The 23,220-nt window shown below is 38.6% G+C and overlaps 3 non-coding genes across 3 annotated transcripts; all 3 read left to right on the top strand.

The window, feature by feature from the left end:
• Window positions 1–5,253: 5,253 nt before the first annotated feature.
• LOC145997523 (U5 spliceosomal RNA) lies at window positions 5,254–5,371 on the top strand. Its single transcript, XR_014442926.1, has one exon. It is a non-coding gene; the product is annotated as a U5 spliceosomal RNA (small nuclear RNA).
• A 1,568-nt stretch (window positions 5,372–6,939) lies between these two features.
• On the top strand, window positions 6,940–7,057 carry LOC145997686 (U5 spliceosomal RNA). The gene has a single exon (XR_014443082.1). It is a non-coding gene; the product is annotated as a U5 spliceosomal RNA (small nuclear RNA).
• Window positions 7,058–13,332: 6,275 nt separating this feature from the next.
• LOC145997522 (U5 spliceosomal RNA) lies at window positions 13,333–13,450 on the top strand. The gene has a single exon (XR_014442925.1). It is a non-coding gene; the product is annotated as a U5 spliceosomal RNA (small nuclear RNA).
• Window positions 13,451–23,220: the final 9,770 nt, after the last annotated feature.

Below are 23,220 nucleotides of genomic sequence, written 5' to 3'. Positions count from 1 at the left end.
ACTATCTTGTTTTATATTCATGGCTATTGCCCAATCTATAGTAAATTTCGAGATTCCATCACTACATATATACGTGCAAGAATCGCATGACATGAAAGTGACCCGTCACAACCGAAATAACTGCGGTAATTTTCTTTCTTGCTTCGGTTTGGTTTCTTTACGAAACATTATTAAGCATGCCTGTGGGAGAAACCCGAAAGTGTAATAGTCTTGCATATGAGAACAGGTAAACTGAAAATTCTTCGTGAAATGGAATTTGTTGCCAAAGTACAAGTTCCCACTAGTTGAAATGGTGGCCGAGAGATGGTAGAATTTGCTGTCGGTATATCATTTGTGTACGTTGGTCCGTGCACATGACGCAAATTAGAAATCGGCACGGATTTATATCCTTATTCTCTCGTTTTAAGAAACGAAAATCACACAAAACGAGGTTTTATGTTTCAACAAGTAAAACAGCAATTTCCTACGGAACCTACACGTTCCCATGAGCAGTGAATTGAACTGCAAAATAGGCTAAGAAAAATTGGTGGCCTGGAAACACGTCAGTGCGTCGAGAGAAAACCCACTTGGAACATTCTCTGTGACTGCAATTTCAGTACGTTTGGAACGGACGACTGGAGGTAATTGCAGTCTACACAGTGGTTTGGTGTTTTCGAGGTACTTTGTTGAACGCCTTGCTGCGAAGGGATATCTAGCTCGAACGACACTTTTCAGGTGGCCGCAACTAGGTTGTAGCCCCAAACATTCACCGGTGGAGCTCTGGTCACAGTACCAATCCTTTCTTTCTTTCGTTGGCTCTGGTTTCTGTCCTCGTTTCTCATTGGCTTTTTGGTTCTAAAATCTTGTTTGGTAAGTGTCTGCTCCGAGACTTTGACTCCGACTCTCTCCATCACGTGCAAAGTGCAGCTTCCACACTCACTCGCCGATTGCAAAGTAGTGCAAGGGAAGCGATGCATAAAGGGCTCCCCCAACAAGTTGAGGGTACTGTCCCTAGAGATGTCAGAGCCAGAGGCCGGAACAAGCTAGAAAACCCAAATTTCCGAAGCTCTTCCATGGATTCCCGCGATCGATCTAGGTCACCACTTGCCAACAAAAAGCAGAAACTTCCAGAGAGAACAGACTCCAGACAGAACAAGACCGACGTAAACACACAGACACCAGTGTTGTACATTTTCCTTCTTTCGAACTACGACACCAAATACAAGACGCCAAAACATATCCTAAATCAAATCCTAAAATATGTGCCAAGAGCTTCAGTTAATGAAATAGTCTTCACCAGGAACGGAATACTTATAAAATCTACTGACCCACATTTCTCCACCATTATCAGAGACAAGGCCTCCTACCAAATTTTTGGTACAAATGCCAATATGAAGCCACTAACCTCTACACGTCCAAAGCAACCTCCTCCGCCTAAACGAGCACCAATGCTATCAGTGGTGATTCGGGGTGTTCCCCCTGAATACACCGACACAGAAATCGCTGAAGAAATTCAGGCAGAAGGTCACACCATCCACAAGTGCATGAGAATCCGAAATGACAACGGACCAACCTATATGGTTCGAATACTGACAGTAGATAAAGATACCGTGGACGAACTATTGCACAATGGAGCCTATATATATTGTCGAAAGCACAGAGTCGAACCTTCCAGGACTTCAACACCACTGCCCGTGCGTTGTGAACGTTGTCAAACATACAATCAGCACACTACAACCAACTGTCCAAATTCAGCAATCTGTGGATACTGTTCTGGGCCACATTCTACCAACACTTGTACAAACATCCAGAACCCGCCTAAATGCAACACATGCTCTGAAGGACATCCTACTTACAGCTATAAATGCCAAGCCAAACCTAACCCAGAACCAAATCACCCTGAGCTTGTTGTTCCCATCCGAACTATAGATAGCTCAACCAAACCGGCAAATTCACTAATGGACCCAATCACTGTGGAAGATCTGCTACGATTCTTTACTATTACAACTCAAAACATCCAGCCATTTCTACGCACACATATTCTGGACCAAGTCATACTCGCTGCAAAAACACTTTTCAAACTGCAGTTACACGCTACGTATACGGGACCACATGTCCATTTCAATATCAACCCTCTTGAAAACACAAGTACATCCTAAAACAGTTTTCAGACTCTTCATAACAATCATGGGCTATTATTTTCTCTTCTTAAATATTCGCTCTTTAACAAAACACAAAAGATTATTTGAGACTGTCTTGCAGGAAAAGAATATATCAGCTTTCGCCCTCAACGAAACATTCCTAACGCCAAAACTCAAACCCAAGATCAGCGGATATACTATGATTCGACATGATGGGCCAACGGAAGCTCAACGTGCAAATGGAGGGACTGCAATTGGCTTTCGAAAATCATATCCGCACAGAGAACACACATTACCACCGCATTTCAACTTGCCGGAATACAGCATAGCAACAATATATCTGAGGCACAGAAGCATTACCCTAGCAACCATCTATGTCCGGCCTGGACATCCTATACCATACAACTTTATCAATTATATTGAAAACAGCTACAAGCATTACATAATCATGGCCGACATAAATCTCCATAGTCGACCACAAGCCGAAAAGCGACAATTTCACCAAACTATAGACAGCTGCCAAAATTGCCATTTCCACCAACTTCCGAAACCATCTAGACCAATCAGCAGTACATCTCCAGATGTTGTACTTACATCGACTTCCCTCCTTACAAATAGCAACGTGGATGTACTTGAACCCATTGGTAGCGATCACGCACCTATAATCTTTACAGTTGACGCACCTGCACCAACTCCTCACAAACCCTTTCTCATAACAAGGTACTCCTACGATCAAGCAGACTGGGAAAAATATCGTAATGCAATCGAAAACACCGTGCAAAACGCAGATACGCCAACTAACGATAGGGATCTGGATGATGTAGTCCCATTACTCACTTCTGCCTTAACCGAAGCTGCGAAAAGTACCATCCCACTTCAAACCATCAATCTATATAAACCAAAATTACCGCCGAACTATCTAAAACTGATTTCAGCCTCCAGGCGTGCCTTCCGAGAGTATGTTGTAACAAGAAATCCTGAAGCGTTACGGCATCATAGACAACTCCTCCGAACGGTACAAAACTATATCATTGCATATAAAAGAAGGAATTGGATAAAAACGTGCAATACACTGGCTGATACATCACATCCATCCAAATACTGGCAACAATTTAACAAACTCACAGGGAAAAGGTCAAGAACTACATATCCCATTATAGTCGATGGGAAATCCGTAGACGACGACCAAGAGAAAGCAAACGTCTTTGCACACCACTTTCAAGGTATATTTACACCACAAACTGAACCATTACACAAGACAACCCAATCACGTACAGTACAACGTGTCTCAAACCCACATAACCGAGCTCTCAAACCTAACAATGACCATAGTATGGATGAAAATGAACCTCTAACCTCACCTATAACACCAGAAGACATAGAATGCGCCATATCTCGGAAAAGAAACACTGCTCCAGGCTTCGACTCGGTAACCTACCGACTCGTCAGAGAGGCTCCAAGAACCTTTCTGCTCTTCCTGGCCACCATATATACCTATATACTACGAACAGGCTACTTCCCGACAGAATGGAAAGTTTCCAAAATGCTGCTGTTCGCCAAACCCGGGAAACCTGTTCGCTAAGTATCCTCTTACAGACCAATACAGCTCACATCGACCCTCAGCAAAATCTTTGAAAAAGTACTTGTACGCAGATTGCACCAACACCTTTCATCCAAGAAGCTCCTACCTGCACATCAAGCAGGCTTCCGACCATCTATCAGCCTCAACGACCAACTTCTGAGATTGATAACAACTATAACAAACCACTATAACAAGTCCTTGCCATCGTGTCTTCTTTTATTCGATCTCGAAAAGGCGTTTGACAAAGTATGGCATTCGGGATTAATATATAAACTGCACAAATTCCAACTTCCTCAATGCTACATTCGCCTTATCCATTCGTTCCTGGCAGGCCGCATGGCATACATCTCTCTGAACTCGGCAACATCCTATCCCATCTTCTTGCACACAGGAGTCCCACAGGGGTCTGTTTTGTCACCGCTATTATATTTAATGTATGTAACAGATATGCCGACCATGGATACCAGCACACACGTATTCCAATTTGCAGATGACACTGCTTTCCTAACTCTTGGGAAAACAGTTCAATCCATTAATAAAACACTCCAAAAGGCCGTAGACTCCTTTATTCGCTGGTGCAACCAATGGAAACTATCAATAAACTCTTCAAAAACTCAGGCAGTAGTTTTCCTACCTCCCCACTGTCGCTCCAAAGTACACCGAAACCCCAAACTCTTGGAGATTAAAATAGAGGGGAGACGCATCTTACCTTCAAAACACGTAACATACCTTGGGGTTACCATAGATGAAAAACTGACCTGGCGCCCACACTTAGAAAGGATAAAGAAGAAGGTAAAGAACCGCCTAAACCTATTATGGAAACTGGTGGGTACATCTTGGGGATTACACCCGACAACAGTCCTAACCACCTACAAAATGTTCTTGCGCCCAGCCATCACTCCCGGGCATATTGCTTGGATTGACGCTTCTGCCTCCTTCTACGACCAACTGGAAATCTTTGAACGGCACGCATTTAGATTGGCTTTCCGGATTAAATTACCTTATCCCACAGCACTACTGTATGACAGAATTTCCTTCCCGACTATTCTGTATCACGTCGAGAGCCTTCGCCAACGATACATAAACAAAGCCATGATATCCGAAAACGAAGTATTCTGGAATACCATTCATCTTGATATCCGACATGATGCAGCACCTACACATATTTATACGCCATTACAACACCTGCTCACCATGTATTCATGTTATCTAGATGATCTAGACCCACAGAAACACGAATACGATTTATATCATCCATCGCAGTTATCATGCCATATTTATCCCACCACTACAGCCTAAGCAGTACCAACAATACTCCGACTCCAAATATCGAAATCCATATTTACAATCTTCTCAACCATGCCCAAAAGTAAGATAACACATACGAATCACCAATCTTAATAAGAAAAAATATTCTGCAATATAAAAAAGCACTTAGACCATCCAAAATGATGAAAGACACATAACTTACAATGAAATCACTTACCGAAGTGAGGGCATAACCCTCTCAACGGGTTAACACTAGCAAAAAAAAAAAAACAAACCTGGAAACAACTCTGGTTTCCCTTCATACGCAAAAATCTTTCGCCTTTTACTAAAGATTTCCGTGGAGGGGAACAACAAACGAGTCTAATATTATTTTTTATAAAGGCTTGGTACAAACTGAGCCCGATTAGCAAACACAACGAAAACTGTAGGTACAAATGTGTGCTCTTGCTCAGCTTGATAATCTCTCACCTTCTCAAATTTGCAGGCAGGAGGATCTCTATGGGCGCTTGCTGCTAAATTTCCAAATGCTCTTGTCATTTCACAAACGAAGCCAAACATGGAAATGACTTCAAAGGGAGGATTGTATGGAAACAGAGTTAGCATGATCAAAACAAAGTGTTTTAAACAATATGTTTTCTCCGTTTAAAACATATTTCTTTGTTTCTTTCAAATGTTTAAACAAAGTTTTTGAAACATGTTTCTTTTCAGATTTGTTTAAAACAAATTTTGATACTTGACGTTTGATAGTTTGTGATTATTTGTGTCTTTTGTAACTACGCGTTTTCTTTAAATGAGTATCATTCTCTTCATTGTGCATTAGAATCTGCTCAGTGGTTCAAAATGTACATCAAATAACACACATATGGTGATGAATACCGTGGGCCACGTTTAAAATTCATGGCTATGATTTATGCAGATGTTTAAGATTTAGATCCATTTACGATGATAATTAATCAGAAGCTAGCTACCACTTGGACTCAGTGGGGCCTGGAAACTGTGGATTAGTTCGAGCTTCTCGAACAGCGTACAGGCGAGATTTAAGACTAACATAAATGTGTATTTTAAGAAGTTAGTCAAGCGTTTGCTTGTAATATGAACACAATCAATCCTTGGATGTTCTACAGATACATTATTTTTTATTACTCTTAAAAAAATGTCATCTTGGCATTTTGTTTAAAAGTTTTATTTTTTTAAAAAAAAAAATATCCTTTTCGACAAATCAACATTAAAAGCATGTTAAAACAAACAAAAGAACACAAATTTGCCAACCCTGTATGGAAGTAACATTGTGAAAAAGAAGTCGTTAGCGTATGATAGGAAATTTTGGAACACAAAATTCCTTTTACTTATTTCTTTCTCTCTAATTTACAATTGTCGAAATGTAACTTGCTTTGATGCCGAGAATTATTACGTTAAGTAATTTCCACGGAACTATCTTGTTTTATATTCATGGCTATTGCCAAATCTATAGTAAATTTCGAGATTCCTTCACTACATATATACGTGCAAGAATCGCATGACATGAAAGTGACCCGTCACAACCGAAATAACTGCGGTAATTTTCTTTCTTGCTTCGGTTTGGTTTCTTTACGAAACATTATTAAGCATGCCTGTGGGAGAAACCCGAAAGTGTAATCGTGTTGCATATGAGAACAGGTAAACTGAAAATTCTTCGTGAAATGGAATTTGTTGCCAAAGTACAAGTTCCCACTAGTTGAAATGGTGGCCGAGAGATGGCAGAATTTGCTGTCGGTTTATCATTTGTGTACGTTGGTCCGTGCACATGACGCAAATTAGAAATCGGCACCGATTTATATCCTTATTCTCTCGTTTTAAGAAACGAAAATCACACAAAACGAGGTTTTATGTTTCAACAAGTAAAACAGCAATTTCCTACGGAACCTACACGTTCCCATGAGCAGTGAATTGTACTGCAACATAGGCTAGGAAAAATTGGTGGCCTGGAAACAACTCTGGTTTCCCTTCATACGCGAAAATCTTTCGCCTTTTACTAAAGATTTCCGTGGAGGGGAACAACAAACGAGTCTAATATTATTTTTTATAAAGGCTTGGTACAAACTGAGCCCGATTAGCAAACACAACGAAAACTGTAGGTGGAAATGTGTGCTCTTGCTCAGCTTGATAATCTCTCACCTTCTGAAATTTGCAGGCAGGAGGATCTGTAAGGGCGCTTGCTGCTAAATTTCCAAATGCTCTTGTCATTTCACAAACGAAGCCGAACATGGAAATGACTTCACAGGGAGGATTGTATGGAAACAGAGTTAGCATGATCAAAACAAAGTGTTTTAAACAATATGTTTTCTCCGTTTAAAACATATTTCTTTGGTTATTTCAAATGTTTAAACAAAGCGTTTGAAACATGTTTCTTTTCAGATTTGTTTAAAACACATTTTGATACTTGACGTTTGATAGTTTGTGATTATTTGTGTGTTTTGTAACTACGCGTTTTCTTTAAATGAGTATCATTCTCTTCATTGTGCATTAGAATCTGCTCAGTGGTTCAAAATGTACATCAAATAACACACATATGGTGATGAATACCGTGGGCCACGTTTAAAATTCATGGCTATGATTTATGCAGATGTTTAAGATTTAGATCCATTCACGATGTTAATTAATCAGAAGCTACCACTTGGACTCAGTGGGGCCTGGAAACTGTGGATTAGTTGGAGCTTCTCGAACAGCGTACAGGCGAGATTTAAGACTAACATAAATGTGTATTTTAAGAAGTTAGTCAAGCGTTTGCTTGTAATATGAACACAATCAATCCTTGGATGTTCTACAGATACATTATTTTTCATTATTCTTAAAAAAATGTCATCTTGGCATTTTGTTTAAAAGTTTTATTTTTTTAAAAAAAATATCCTTTTCGACAAATCAACATTAAAAGCATGTTAAAACAAACAAAAGAACACAAATTTGCCAACCCTGTATGGAAGTAACATTGTGAAAAAGAAGTCGTTAGCGTATGATAGGAAATTTTGGAACACAAAATTCCTTTTACTTATTTCTTTCTCTCTTATTTACAATTGTCGAAATGTAACTTGCTTTGATGCCGAGAATTATTACGTTAAGTAATTTCCACGATACTATCTTGTTTTATATTCATGGCTATTGCCCAATCTATAGTAAATTTCGAGATTCCATCACTACATATATACGTGCAAGAATCGCATGACATGAAAGTGACCCGTCACAACCGAAATAACTGCGGTAATTTTCTTTCTTGCTTCGGTTTGGTTTCTTTACGAAACATTATTAAGCATGCCTGTGGGAGAAACCCGAAAGTGTAATCGTGTTGCATATGAGAACAGGTAAACTGAAAATTCTTCGTGAAATGGAATTTGTTGCCAAAGTACAAGTTCCCACTAGTTGAAATGGTGGCCGAGAGATGGTAGAATTTGCTGTCGGTATATCATTTGTGTACGTTGGTCCGTGCACATGACGCAAATTAGAAATCGGCACGGATTTATATCCTTATTCTCTCGTTTTAAGAAACGAAAATCACACAAAACGAGGTTTTATGTTTCAACAAGTAAAACAGCAATTTCCTACGGAACCTACACGTTCCCATGAGCAGTGAATTGAACTGCAAAATAGGCTAAGAAAAATTGGTGGCCTGGAAACACGTCAGTGCGTCGAGAGAAAACCCACTTGGAACATTCTCTGTGACTGCAATTTCAGTACGTTTGGAACGGACGACTGGAGGTAATTGCAGTCTACACAGTGGTTTGGTGTTTTCGAGGTACTTTGTTGAACGCCTTGCTGCGAAGGGATATCTAGCTCGAACGACACTTTTCAGGTGGCCGCAACTAGGTTGTAGCCCCAAACATTCACCGGTGGAGCTCTGGTCACAGTACCAATCCTTTCTTTCTTTCGTTGGCTCTGGTTTCTGTCCTCGTTTCTCATTGGCTTTTTGGTTCTAAAATCTTGTTTGGTAAGTGTCTGCTCCGAGACTTTGACTCCGACTCTCTCCATCACGTGCAAAGTGCAGCTTCCACACTCACTCGCCGATTGCAAAGTAGTGCAAGGGAAGCGATGCATAAAGGGCTCCCCCAACAAGTTGAGGGTACTGTCCCTAGAGATGTCAGAGCCAGAGGCCGGAACAAGCTAGAAAACCCAAATTTCCGAAGCTCTTCCATGGATTCCCGCGATCGATCTAGGTCACCACTTGCCAACAAAAAGCAGAAACTTCCAGAGAGAACAGACTCCAGACAGAACAAGACCGACGTAAACACACAGACACCAGTGTTGTACATTTTCCTTCTTTCGAACTACGACACCAAATACAAGACGCCAAAACATATCCTAAATCAAATCCTAAAATATGTGCCAAGAGCTTCAGTTAATGAAATAGTCTTCACCAGGAACGGAATACTTATAAAATCTACTGACCCACATTTCTCCACCATTATCAGAGACAAGGCCTCCTACCAAATTTTTGGTACAAATGCCAATATGAAGCCACTAACCTCTACACGTCCAAAGCAACCTCCTCCGCCTAAACGAGCACCAATGCTATCAGTGGTGATTCGGGGTGTTCCCCCTGAATACACCGAAACAGAAATCGCTGAAGAAATTCAGGCAGAAGGTCACACCATCCACAAGTGCATGAGAATCCGAAATGACAACGGACCAACCTATATGGTTCGAATACTGACAGTAGATAAAGATACCGTGGACGAACTATTGCACAATGGAGCCTATATATATTGTCGAAAGCACAGAGTCGAACCTTCCAGGACTTCAACACCACTGCCCGTGCGTTGTGAACGTTGTCAAACATACAATCAGCACACTACAACCAACTGTCCAAATTCAGCAATCTGTGGATACTGTTCTGGGCCACATTCTACCAACACTTGTACAAACATCCAGAACCCGCCTAAATGCAACACATGCTCTGAAGGACATCCTACTTACAGCTATAAATGCCAAGCCAAACCTAACCCAGAACCAAATCACCCTGAGCTTGTTGTTCCCATCCGAACTATAGATAGCTCAACCAAACCGGCAAATTCACTAATGGACCCAATCACTGTGGAAGATCTGCTACGATTCTTTACTATTACAACTCAAAACATCCAGCCATTTCTACGCACACATATTCTGGACCAAGTCATACTCGCTGCAAAAACACTTTTCAAACTGCAGTTACACGCTACGTATACGGGACCACATGTCCATTTCAATATCAACCCTCTTGAAAACACAAGTACATCCTAAAACAGTTTTCAGACTCTTCATAACAATCATGGGCTATTATTTTCTCTTCTTAAATATTCGCTCTTTAACAAAACACAAAAGATTATTTGAGACTGTCTTGCAGGAAAAGAATATATCAGCTTTCGCCCTCAACGAAACATTCCTAACGCCAAAACTCAAACCCAAGATCAGCGGATATACTATGATTCGACATGATGGGCCAACGGAAGCTCAACGTGCAAATGGAGGGACTGCAATTGGCTTTCGAAAATCATATCCGCACAGAGAACACACATTACCACCGCATTTCAACTTGCCGGAATACAGCATAGCAACAATATATCTGAGGCACAGAAGCATTACCCTAGCAACCATCTATGTCCGGCCTGGACATCCTATACCATACAACTTTATCAATTATATTGAAAACAGCTACAAGCATTACATAATCATGGCCGACATAAATCTCCATAGTCGACCACAAGCCGAAAAGCGACAATTTCACCAAACTATAGACAGCTGCCAAAATTGCCATTTCCACCAACTTCCGAAACCATCTAGACCAATCAGCAGTACATCTCCAGATGTTGTACTTACATCGACTTCCCTCCTTACAAATAGCAACGTGGATGTACTTGAACCCATTGGTAGCGATCACGCACCTATAATCTTTACAGTTGACGCACCTGCACCAACTCCTCACAAACCCTTTCTCATAACAAGGTACTCCTACGATCAAGCAGACTGGGAAAAATATCGTAATGCAATCGAAAACACCGTGCAAAACGCAGATACGCCAACTAACGATAGGGATCTGGATGATGTAGTCCCATTACTCACTTCTGCCTTAACCGAAGCTGCGAAAAGTACCATCCCACTTCAAACCATCAATCTATATAAACCAAAATTACCGCCGAACTATCTAAAACTGATTTCAGCCTCCAGGCGTGCCTTCCGAGAGTATGTTGTAACAAGAAATCCTGAAGCGTTACGGCATCATAGACAACTCCTCCGAACGGTACAAAACTATATCATTGCATATAAAAGAAGGAATTGGATAAAAACGTGCAATACACTGGCTGATACATCACATCCATCCAAATACTGGCAACAATTTAACAAACTCACAGGGAAAAGGTCAAGAACTACATATCCCATTATAGTCGATGGGAAATCCGTAGACGACGACCAAGAGAAAGCAAACGTCTTTGCACACCACTTTCAAGGTATATTTACACCACAAACTGAACCATTACACAAAACAACCCAATCACGTACAGTACAACGTGTCTCAAACCCACATAACCGAGCTCTCAAACCTAACAATGACCATAGTATGGATGAAAATGAACCTCTAACCTCACCTATAACACCAGAAGACATAGAATGCGCCATATCTCGGAAAAGAAACACTGCTCCAGGCTTCGACTCGGTAACCTACCGACTCGTCAGAGAGGCTCCAAGAACCTTTCTGCTCATCCTGGCCACCATATATACCTATATACTACGAACAGGCTACTTCCCGACAGAATGGAAAGTTTCCAAAATGCTGCTGTTCGCCAAACCCGGGAAACCTGTTCGCTAAGTATCCTCTTACAGACCAATACAGCTCACATCGACCCTCAGCAAAATCTTTGAAAAAGTACTTGTACGCAGATTGCACCAACACCTTTCATCCAAGAAGCTCCTACCTGCACATCAAGCAGGCTTCCGACCATCTATCAGCCTCAACGACCAACTTCTGAGATTGATAACAACTATAACAAACCACTATAACAAGTCCTTGCCATCGTGTCTTCTTTTATTCGATCTCGAAAAGGCGTTTGACAAAGTATGGCATTCGGGATTAATATATAAACTGCACAAATTCCAACTTCCTCAATGCTACATTCGCCTTATCCATTCGTTCCTGGCAGGCCGCATGGCATACATCTCTCTGAACTCGGCAACATCCTATCCCATCTTCTTGCACACAGGAGTCCCACAGGGGTCTGTTTTGTCACCGCTGTTATATTTAATGTATGTAACAGATATGCCGACCATGGATACCAGCACACACGTATTCCAATTTGCAGATGACACTGCTTTCCTAACTCTTGGGAAAACAGTTCAATCCATTAATAAAACACTCCAAAAGGCCGTAGACTCCTTTATTCGCTGGTGCAACCAATGGAAACTATCAATAAACTCTTCAAAAACTCAGGCAGTAGTTTTCCTACCTCCCCACTGTCGCTCCAAAGTACACCGAAACCCCAAACTCTTGGAGATTAAAATAGAGGGGAGACGCATCTTACCTTCAAAACACGTAACATACCTTGGGGTTACCATAGATGAAAAACTGACCTGGCGCCCACACTTAGAAAGGATAAAGAAGAAGGTAAAGAACCGCCTAAACCTATTATGGAAACTGGTGGGTACATCTTGGGGATTACACCCGACAACAGTCCTAACCACCTACAAAATGTTCTTGCGCCCAGCCATCACTCACGGGCATATTGCTTGGATTGACGCTTCTGCCTCCTTCTACGACCAACTGGAAATCTTTGAACGGCACGCATTTAGATTGGCTTTCCGGATTAAATTACCTTATCCCACAGCACTACTGTATGACAGAATTTCCTTCCCGACTATTCTGTATCACGTCGAGAGCCTTCGCCAACGATACATAAACAAACCCATGATATCCGAAAACGAAGTATTCTGGAATACCATTCATCTTGATATCCGACATGATGCAGCACCTACACATATTTATACGCCATTACAACACCTGCTCACCATGTATTCATGTTATCTAGATGATCTAGACCCACAGAAACACGAATACGATTTATATCATCCATCGCAGTTATCATGCCATATTTATCCCACCACTACAGCCTAAGCAGTACCAACAATACTCCGACTCCAAATATCGAAATCCATATTTACAATCTTCTCAACCATGCCCAAAAGTAAGATAACACATACGAATCACCAATCTTAATAAGAAAAAATATTCTGCAATATAAAAAAGCACTTAGACCATCCAAAACGATGAAAGACACATAACTTACAATGAAATCACTTACCGAAGTGAGGGCATAACCCTCCCAACGGGTTAACACTAGCAAAAAAAAAAAAAAAACCTGGAAACAACTCTGGTTTCCCTTCATACGCAAAAATCTTTCGCCTTTTACTAAAGATTTCCGTGGAGGGGAACAACAAACGAGTCTAATATTATTTTTTATAAAGGCTTGGTACAAACTGAGCCCGATTAGCAAACACAACGAAAACTGTAGGTACAAATGTGTGCTCTTGCTCAGCTTGATAATCTCTCACCTTCTCAAATTTGAAGGCAGGAGGATCTGTATGGGCGCTTGCTGCTAAATTTCCAAATGCTCTTGTCATTTCACAAACGAAGCCAAACATGGAAATGACTTCAAAGGGAGGATTGTATGGAAACAGAGTTAGCATGATCAAAACAAAGTGTTTTAAACAATATGTTTTCTCCGTTTAAAACATATTTCTTTGTTTCTTTCAAATGTTTAAACAAAGTTTTTGAAACATGTTTCTTTTCAGATTTGTTTAAAACAAATTTTGATACTTGACGTTTGATAGTTTCTGATTATTTGTGTCTTTTGTAACTACGCGTTTTCTTTAAATGAGTATCATTCTCTTTATTGTGCATTAGAATCTGCTCAGTGGTTCAAAATGTACATCAAATAACACACATATCGTAACAATCCCTAAGATTGTATGTTTATTTTATTAAGTCTCTCTGAACGCTTCATGTTGACCAGGGCATTCACTTGTTTTTCTCAGCTGTCTCAAGCCTCTTAGGCATGTTTACAATGCATTGTGTTGTGCCATGCAAACCTCCTGAGCATTCAGGAACAGGTAACACTTCTGGTTATGGTGTCAGCGGTTTGCATGGTAGCAATTATAATAAACACGATTCGGCGATTCGGCATCGAGGAAGAGCTCGATGGCCAGGGAATATAGAGGCGAGACAAGCTGGGAAGTGACTGGACTTTGGGAATTGAGTTGATAGAGAGAGGTGGTCAGCAAGGCAGGAGGTCGATAGTGGAAGCACGCTTTGGTCAGCATTAGAGAGAAGCTTACAGAGGACTTCGCTATTTTGATTCAGCTCAGAGACTTAAGTTAGACAGGTAATTATCCTACACCCAGCCATGATACAGGTTCAACGGTTCACAAAATCCAACGAGTTACCATTGTCTTTTCAGTAGTTTAATTCCTTTGTGTAATTTGTACCTTTCGCATGCCAAGCAATAACTCGTCATGTTAATGACGAGTGGTCTCATCAAGAGGATGAATGATGAGTAGTTTACATCACCCCATCAGTTAACTGGTTCAGATCCCTTCATTCTATAGAATGACACGTGGTGGAGAGATGCGGGCCTTTTCATTTCTTACAGGAATGAAAAGAGTTTGTTAGCCAGTTTAAATTTAAACCCACCCCAATAGCTTGACACGTGGTGGAGAGATGCGGGCCTTTTCATTTCTTACAGGAATGAAAAGAGTTTGATAGCCAGTTTAAATTTAAACCCACCCCAATAGCTTGACACGTCGTGGAGATTAGCGGGTCTTTTCATTTTTTTTCAGAAATGGAAAGAAATTGTTAACCAGTTTTTAATTAAATTTAACCCCACCCCAAATTTTGACACGTGGTGGATTTGCTAGGGCTTCTCATGCATTTTTTCGGAAATGCGATGAGAAAAGAGTTTGTTAACCAGTTTAGGATTTAAACCCCACCCCAAATTTTGACACGTAGTGGAGTGCTTTATAACATCCTTAAGTTCGTAACCCACCCCAAAATTTTGCTCATTTGTTTAGTTTTTCTTGGTATGTCCTTGCCAAAATTAATTTTGAAAATACATAGGGCTTAAAGTTTTTTTGCATTAATGGGGGGGAGAAGAATTTATATATGCCATGATAGATGTTTAGTCTAACATGAGGATGAATTCGATTAAATTTATCGACTTCGAGTCTGGGTCGGTAATCAGCGAAATGTAAGAATGCGGAGGAACTGCGCCCTAGCTCCGTCGCGGTTACCCGCGTCGGGCTGGCGCTTTGGTATCAGGAGCGTCCGGCATTCCGCGTGGCGGAAGGTTCGATGTCGGGTTTCAGGCAGCCACATTTTGCCAAAAATGCGGTCGGCCAGGGACGTCCGTGGACGATTCCCTATCAATCTGCTCCTGGTAGCTCTGTGGTTCACTCACGAACCCGGTACCATGGCTACGACAAATTCCCACCTGGAAAATTTTTACCATCCAGAATTTTAAATAAGGAATAAGGGAAAGGCATTTAGATTTGAAGATTTCTTGCATTGACAGTGATTTTAGAATTTTTTTTACATAATCTTGAATACGAAAATTATTACAACGTTGGTCATGAGGATGCAGTAAGCTACAGTAAACAGTAAATGATTTTTACCCTTAACATTTTAATTAATTAATAACGTGGATTACAAGTGGAATTTAAAGTTATTTGTGAATGAGGAAAATAAATTAGTGCCACCGAGTTAGAGTCAATCAGCACTATGGTGCATTTTTTTTTCATGGCAGAGAGTATGCTTGTCTGAGTCAATATTTTGTTATTATTATTAATTGAAATTCATTAAAAGTTTAATTTAAATTTGGTTTAAAACTGACCGTAACTTGTAAAGGATTTAGAATGCTTAAACTATGACTGCTAAGACTTTTACAACGAGGATATTACTTTTTATACATATATAGTTTTGGGAACGTATAAGGCCCCGAGGACCACTCATTTATATTCTTAATGACTGAAGTCTCCTAGCACCTCTTGAAGGGAGCTTAGATTAAGGAGATAGTCAAGTTTATACGAGATAGTCACTTGCCTTATGTTACCTTAACTTACGCATACATTGCCTGAAAATTTTAATTCATGTTAATATGAAAAGAAACAAAACGCCAATTATATTCCTCGACACGCATGTACAATGTTCGTACCGTGATTTAGGGTATAAACCGCCCGATTAATTAAAAGTTCTAGTTGAGAAGTAATAGATGTATAATTAGGCTGCAGTGACGAGAGATGTCCGTTCACAGGTAAGCAGTTGTGACGAGAATGAGTCTGTACACAGATATACATATACTTATATGCTTTAAGCAAAGTTAGGCACAGCCAACTTATTTTGAATAACTAGAAGAGAATTATGAAAGCATTACACGGCGTGGACGTTTCTCACATATTAACGAGATTTTTTTGTTAGTATATATTTATATATTTTTTTTTCCTGTCCGAAACATTGTTTCGTTTGACAGTTGAATATTTATCCTTAGCACGTTGTAGCTTCGAATGTTAAAAACTTTAAAATGCAGATTATTTTGAAATCTTAAATATAAATATTGCAAGTTTGCTCCAAGTTACGGCATTTATTAAAGTGAAACAGGTCTAATATTTTAATTTCACTTGCATGACATAATAATAATAATAATAATTTATCATAGAATAGCACTAATAATATTAACAATTAAAAGCAGACTTATTATTTAATAATGTGCTTTAGGCACAAAAGTTTTTTGCAGTATGTAACTATACTAGCTCAGCGAATACATCACTAGAATTTTATAGTTACTCTTCAGAAGAAGGTATATGATTATATTAGCAAAGTTTATTTTAAGCGCCAGTTATGAGAATATTTATACTATATGAATATGTAGACGTCGACGTCAAGATTTTATTGCGCTCCACTAACAAGTATTTTCCTTCGGATATTGGATCATGACCAAAATCCTGGAAATCCATTCTGCCATCGCAGAATGATTATGATTAAACCACAACGGTTTTAGTTTAAAGCTTTGCCACAATAATATGCTAAGCATATTTTAGAATGAGTAGAGAGAATTAAAGATTCTTCAAGTTTTAGTGATGTTAGTATTTTAATGCATTTAAAGATCGCATAAATAATAATTATTATTTTATTTCAGGTAGTCAGGAGTAAATCAGACTCAATTTTTCCTTTACCTTGTACCTTAGTACAGTTCGTTTAATTTTAAGTATTTAAACATAACGTTAACACCTGAAATTAAATAAGATAAGTTTGCAGTAAAATTCAAAATAAGATAAGCTAAACAGTGCTAATAAATTTAGAGACTAAATAAATTATATTAAATAAATAAATCACGCAGATAATTTGAGCCTAGAGTCAGAAATAATTAAAAGTTGAGTTAAAATATCTACTACTTAGACTAGGCAAGCTTAAAATACGTATTAGCTTTGAAGAACTGTTTGTTTTGATTGCCTAAGCAACATGAAAATCATTGCGATTTTAGTTATTTTAAACGGATTTCTTCCATACGTAAAAACTTTTAATTTTATTTATCTGTTGAACAAGTCCTTTGACTATCCTTATAATATAATTACAATTTTATTATTAACAACATTTATTATTAGTATTTTTATCATTTTCATAATCTGTTATTTTCAATGTCACCGCAAGAAATCTATTACTTATGACCATGAGTGTACCAACGAATTACAGTTAAGCAAACTTAATAATGATCCACCGTCCATTGATCAGATTTACGACGATGTTGCACCGATTGTTGAAGTGGTACCATTTAAACCGAGTCACCCGCCAATTCCCCCTCCACTCCCTCAGTCCATTATTATTCAACCTAGGGAACAACAAGAAGTTCAAGACGTATCCGGAAATAGTTTAGTCACTAAATACGACAATATAGATTTGCCGAAGAATATTTTATCCATTAAAGATAGAGTTCAGAAATTTGCCGTAAGCAAGGGTCCTAATTTTGATCAAAACAGTTGCAAAATGGAAAGTGAATTGCCTATTTCACCCTGTGTTCAGCCAGTTGTAAAAATTAAAGAGTCATTTGCGAATCAGTCACCAGTAAAAGTCGAGAAAGTTTCAAGTGTTACTTTAAAAGCAGAAAGTAAGCCAAATTTTCAGGTTACCGAACCTGTTGTATCTTTTACAGACCATATTTTCTACGACTTCATGTTCACCTAGAATTTTTATATTAATTACGATTTAAATTTTAAGTATAATTCATTTTTTACGTTTGATTGTACCTTATGCAAGGTTTATTAGTCATTTAGTTTGCTAACAGCTTCCCAACTGTTGTTATTACGAGCACGGAAGTGTTCTAGTAACACACTGTCGCAAGCGCGACGATATTTTTTCCCTTTCCATTCCGCCTATGATGTAATTTTCAAAAGTCCTTGACTTCCGTTTCGATTCTCGCAGCGCTTATTAGACTTTGTTCGTAGTAATTTAAAGTTTTGTACACATGTACGCGTCATTCCGGGCGTCAGCGAACCATCGCCTTGCATTTTCTTTCTCCGTTCCTTTGCCGCTGCCCGAAGCAGCGATTTTTCCCCTCCACCTCTCCGACAACACCCGAACGTACCCGAAGTCGCCGATCACGGCAGCGAACTTGCAAGTGCTCTCGTTGTCGCCATAGAGAAATTTTCAGTTACGTCCAGCGACCACTAATGCAACTTTGCACAATTTAGAATGTCTGGTATCAGCAAATTCCTTTCTCCGCACGGAAGCTCTCTCCCGAGTACTTTGAACACGCTGGAAGCTTAGAAAACACTTAGCATGGAGATTACAACAGCCAGGGGCGGTCGTCCATTAAAATTTTATGGGATCAGTTTAGTTACGCATATAGCCTTCAGAATTTGATTTGCACGATAGAAGTTCATGTAAACAATGTTAGGGATATTTTGTTCTATATAGATAATTTTTTCCGTAAAACGTCGCATTTATGCACTTCAGACTAATCACGACCAATAATTTTACAAAGGGAACAACAAGACGAATTTTTTTTTTCGTTTTTCTCGCAAAATTTTCCCGTTTTTTATAAGAGATCTTTATAGTAAGTAAGTTTTTAGGGAAATCGACGTACAGTTGGTTTAAATCAGGATAAAGTCAAACGAAATTTTGATAAAATCAGGGAAATTTCTACAAAAGGGCAATTTTAGCACTTTATGCATTTAGAGTAATCAAGATTATTAGCAACATGCCAGGCTAAGCCTCGGTGATTGGCACAGGCATGTGCAGCAAAAGTCGCCACGGCATCGTTAGCCTTTTCAAATTTAAACAGAGTGGTTTACCACAAATGTTATAATTTGAGGAATTTATTATTATTATTACTATTTATTATTAGGAAATTTAGCTCACTTACCCAATTTGCACCTTATTTGACAATGCAGCAATACATTAATTACTTCTTACTGATTAACTTCATGTTAATGTTAGTACAGTAGGTAATAACTAGTAATTTCTATTTATATTTTAATATATTGCATAACTATTCTCTATCTATTTTGTTTAAACATACCTAAGGGATTGACACACCATTCTTATATGGGTCAAGTATACTTTTCCGCGGCGGGTCTGTTTACACGACCAAGTGATTTGAGGTATACGGCGGACTCAAGAAGTTTATAGTGGTAAAAATTTCTTTTGTTTAAAGAAAATTTGAAATTGAGAAAGTTTTTATTATTTTTATTGTGTTTAAAATTTGAATTTCACTTTTTTTAATTCCCTGATGCTATATTTTGTTACCACCTAGATTTTCAACGAAACTCAGAAGTAGCATTTACTGAATTTTTTGTCTTACATTGCATATTTATGAACCACGGCAAATTGCACCGGCCTATCATTTATTAGGAGGCCATTAGAGGCTTGCCAAAGCAACCTTTTAGATACTAACAGCTTGCTTTGCGCAACTCACATTTTATATATTTATTTTAAGGGTTCACAACATAATTTATTTTATAATTATTAACAGAATTTAGAACATGCTTGCAACACTTACTTTTGTTTATTAATTTTACATTTTGTAATTTTGAAGTGAAATCTATTACTGACAATAAATTATTTCAGTTTATGAGGACACGTAATGGTATTTTAATATCAGGTTCAGGTCAATTTATTGTTATTCAGAATTTGAATAATAATTTGAACACGCACAGATTAATTCAGCTTAACGAAGGGGAATCTATATTTTTTACTTATCAGGATTTTTCGCAAATTATTGTGGATCAACAAATTTTACACACAAGAATTTTAGCTTTCGAACAAGTCAAAATGCAGGAAATTGAGTTACTACCTAATATTCCCAAGAATTTATCTGATTTCACTATTCCCCAATGGACTCCGCTTGAACTTGCTTTAAAGCAACTTAATCAATCAATTAGTAAGAACATTTCATTTCAGGAATTAGTTCTAAACCCTTTGCCCATGTCTATTTTAGTTTTTGCTATTTGGAATGTGTTATTAACCGCAACCCTAGGATATTATTTTTATAAGCATCATCAGCTTGCGAAACAGATTAATTCAGAGCAGCGCAGTAATAATTAATAGGTTAAGGCAACACATTAATCATGGACATTAATATTTTAATTACGGTTGGATATTTTATTTAAATTTTCCTTATTTATTTTCAAAGAGTTATGGCAATTATTTTATCAATTCATTTTTAATCATATTTTATTTTGATGAGGCAAGTTAATTTGATTTTAAAGAAAAGGCAGTGGAAATCCGTTGGTGTTGTGTGCTTGCATGAACATGAATCATACATTTCCTATCCTTCACTATTTCCTTTCTTTGTCATAAGTGTTCCTTTTAACATAACCTGTCTATACGGAGCACCATGGACAAGCAATGCCTACACCATCCATGGGCATTTTTCATGACGGACATCCGCAGGTAGTCTACTATTACCAGGCAGAAAGACTTATTACCATTCTACGAGGGACACATGCAGACATTTCCAATTATTATTCCACGGAGACTACCTTTTACAGGAAGGGTGTAGTCAACCATACATTTCCCAGGATAGCGGACTACACAATATCAACAACACCTAGTGATGGAGCTAGATAAAATTTCCCTCCACACTGTTTGCAGTTCCAACAACAACTTTTCCCCATCTCCCAAGTTCTACGGGTAATTTACTACATTATTTTACATTGCCCCAATGCAGTCAAGACGACAAGCAATCCCGAAAGAAGAAGAAGCATAGAACACATACATTCTACAAACAGCAGTTCCGGTCACAAACAATATTTACAGAATTGTGCTACAGTGTTTCTACACATACACATGCGAGCTCCTATCATGTGTATCTATTTGGTCATCTAACATGCATTATGGGAAACTATACTTTTCCATAGCCCTTATACACATTTTCAGTTTTGTGCCATGCATGAGAACCAGTTTTATATGCATTTAAGTTTACATTTTACTACAAGGAAGCGACAAGCATCAGTGGTGTCAATTGACCAGTGCATCAATTAGTGCATAATTTTTTTTTAAGATGAAATTTTGCACTTTGAATAATAAATGGACATGCAAGCAATAAAAAACATAATTACAGCACTTTCGAACATTTTAGAAAGCATGCTTTAGTGACAATATTTTATGCATATGTTTATCGCATGCAGGTATTATTGTTATTTTTTTTTTCTCTTCTCACCAACATGGAATATTGAAAGCGACACATTTGTTCGCAGAACATTTATTTGATATTTATAACTCAAGCACATAGTTTTGTCACTTGGAAGATTATTAATTTGTGTGTGCAGTCATACAAAGGTATTCACCAAGCCATATATATGTATACAGTGTACAGTTTAACGTAGAAAAGAAAATTGAACGCTATAATTAAGTTTTACCAGCGACAGTTTTCACTGTAACTCACTATATGCATTGAATATTGTATAATAATACATTGGAATGTGTAACATAGCCAGTGCAAGTTCATACAAGTTCATATATTCAACGATTTTAGGAGTGCAGTGGCTACGTAGTTCGTACAACATACTACATTTTTATATAAAAAGGCTTTCACACGGACAAAACAGTGAGATGTGACAATGTTTTACATGCCTACTTACGTGTACTTACTTGTGCACCTTTTTAAGGTTTTCTTAATTATTTGAAGAGTCTATATCGAGAGGCAATATAAACAAACATTGTGAATTCCGTTCTATCTTGCAAAGACGCTCTAGCCGTTGGCCTCGCGGGAGCCACAGAGTCGTTACAGCGTGGCGAGGCATCACAGACTCTTGACTAGGAGCAGGTGGATGAGCAATTATACATAATACACATTACGTACACGCACATGTGATACATTAAGAGTTTTATCGCTTAACGACACGAACTTTTGTGATTTCTAGTCTTATAATAGTATATATTATTGTTTTTTACATCGTATAAACATACGAATTTGTTAGTATTAAGGGTATTATTCACTATAAAGTTTAGGGAATGAAAATTTTCTTTCCTTCAGGATGCAGTAGACAAGAGAAAGTTATGTTATGGTGGATTTCTTTTGTATATTTGGGTTTTTTAAGAAAATATATGGAATTGGCGAATCTGAGTCATGTCAAGCTTTGCGATTTGACTTTTAAATTTTCAAAGGAGAAAATTTTCCTACGCGAGGCGAACGTAACAATCCCTAAGATTGTATGTTTATTTTATTAAGTCTCTCTGAACGCTTCATGTTGACCAGGGCATTCACTTGTTTTTCTCAGCTGTCTCAAGCCTCTTAGGCATGTTTACAATGCATTGTGTTGTGCCATGCAAACCTCCTGAGCATTCAGGAACAGGTAACACTTCTGGTTATGGTGTCAGCGGTTTGCATGGTAGCAATTATAATAAACACGATTCGGCGATTCGGCATCGAGGAAGAGCTCGATGGCCAGGGAATATAGAGGCGAGACAAGCTGGGAAGTGACTGGACTTTGGGAATTGAGTTGATAGAGAGAGGTGGTCAGCAAGGCAGGAGGTCGATAGTGGAAGCACGCTTTGGTCAGCATTAGAGAGAAGCTTACAGAGGACTTCGCTATTTTGATTCAGCTCAGAGACTTAAGTTAGACAGGTAATTATCCTACACCCAGCCATGATACAGGTTCAACGGTTCACAAAATCCAACGAGTTACCATTGTCTTTTCAGTAGTTTAATTCCTTTGTGTAATTTGTACATTTCGCATGCCAAGCAATAACTCGTCATGTTAATG

Source organism: Lepisma saccharinum, chromosome 13 (genome assembly GCF_977018435.1).
Source record: "Lepisma saccharinum chromosome 13, izLepSacc3.1, whole genome shotgun sequence".
Taxonomy (NCBI): Eukaryota; Metazoa; Arthropoda; class Insecta; order Zygentoma; family Lepismatidae; genus Lepisma; species Lepisma saccharinum.
The sequence above is the reverse complement of the archived record's forward strand: the minus strand, read 5'-3'. Positions and strand labels throughout refer to the sequence as shown.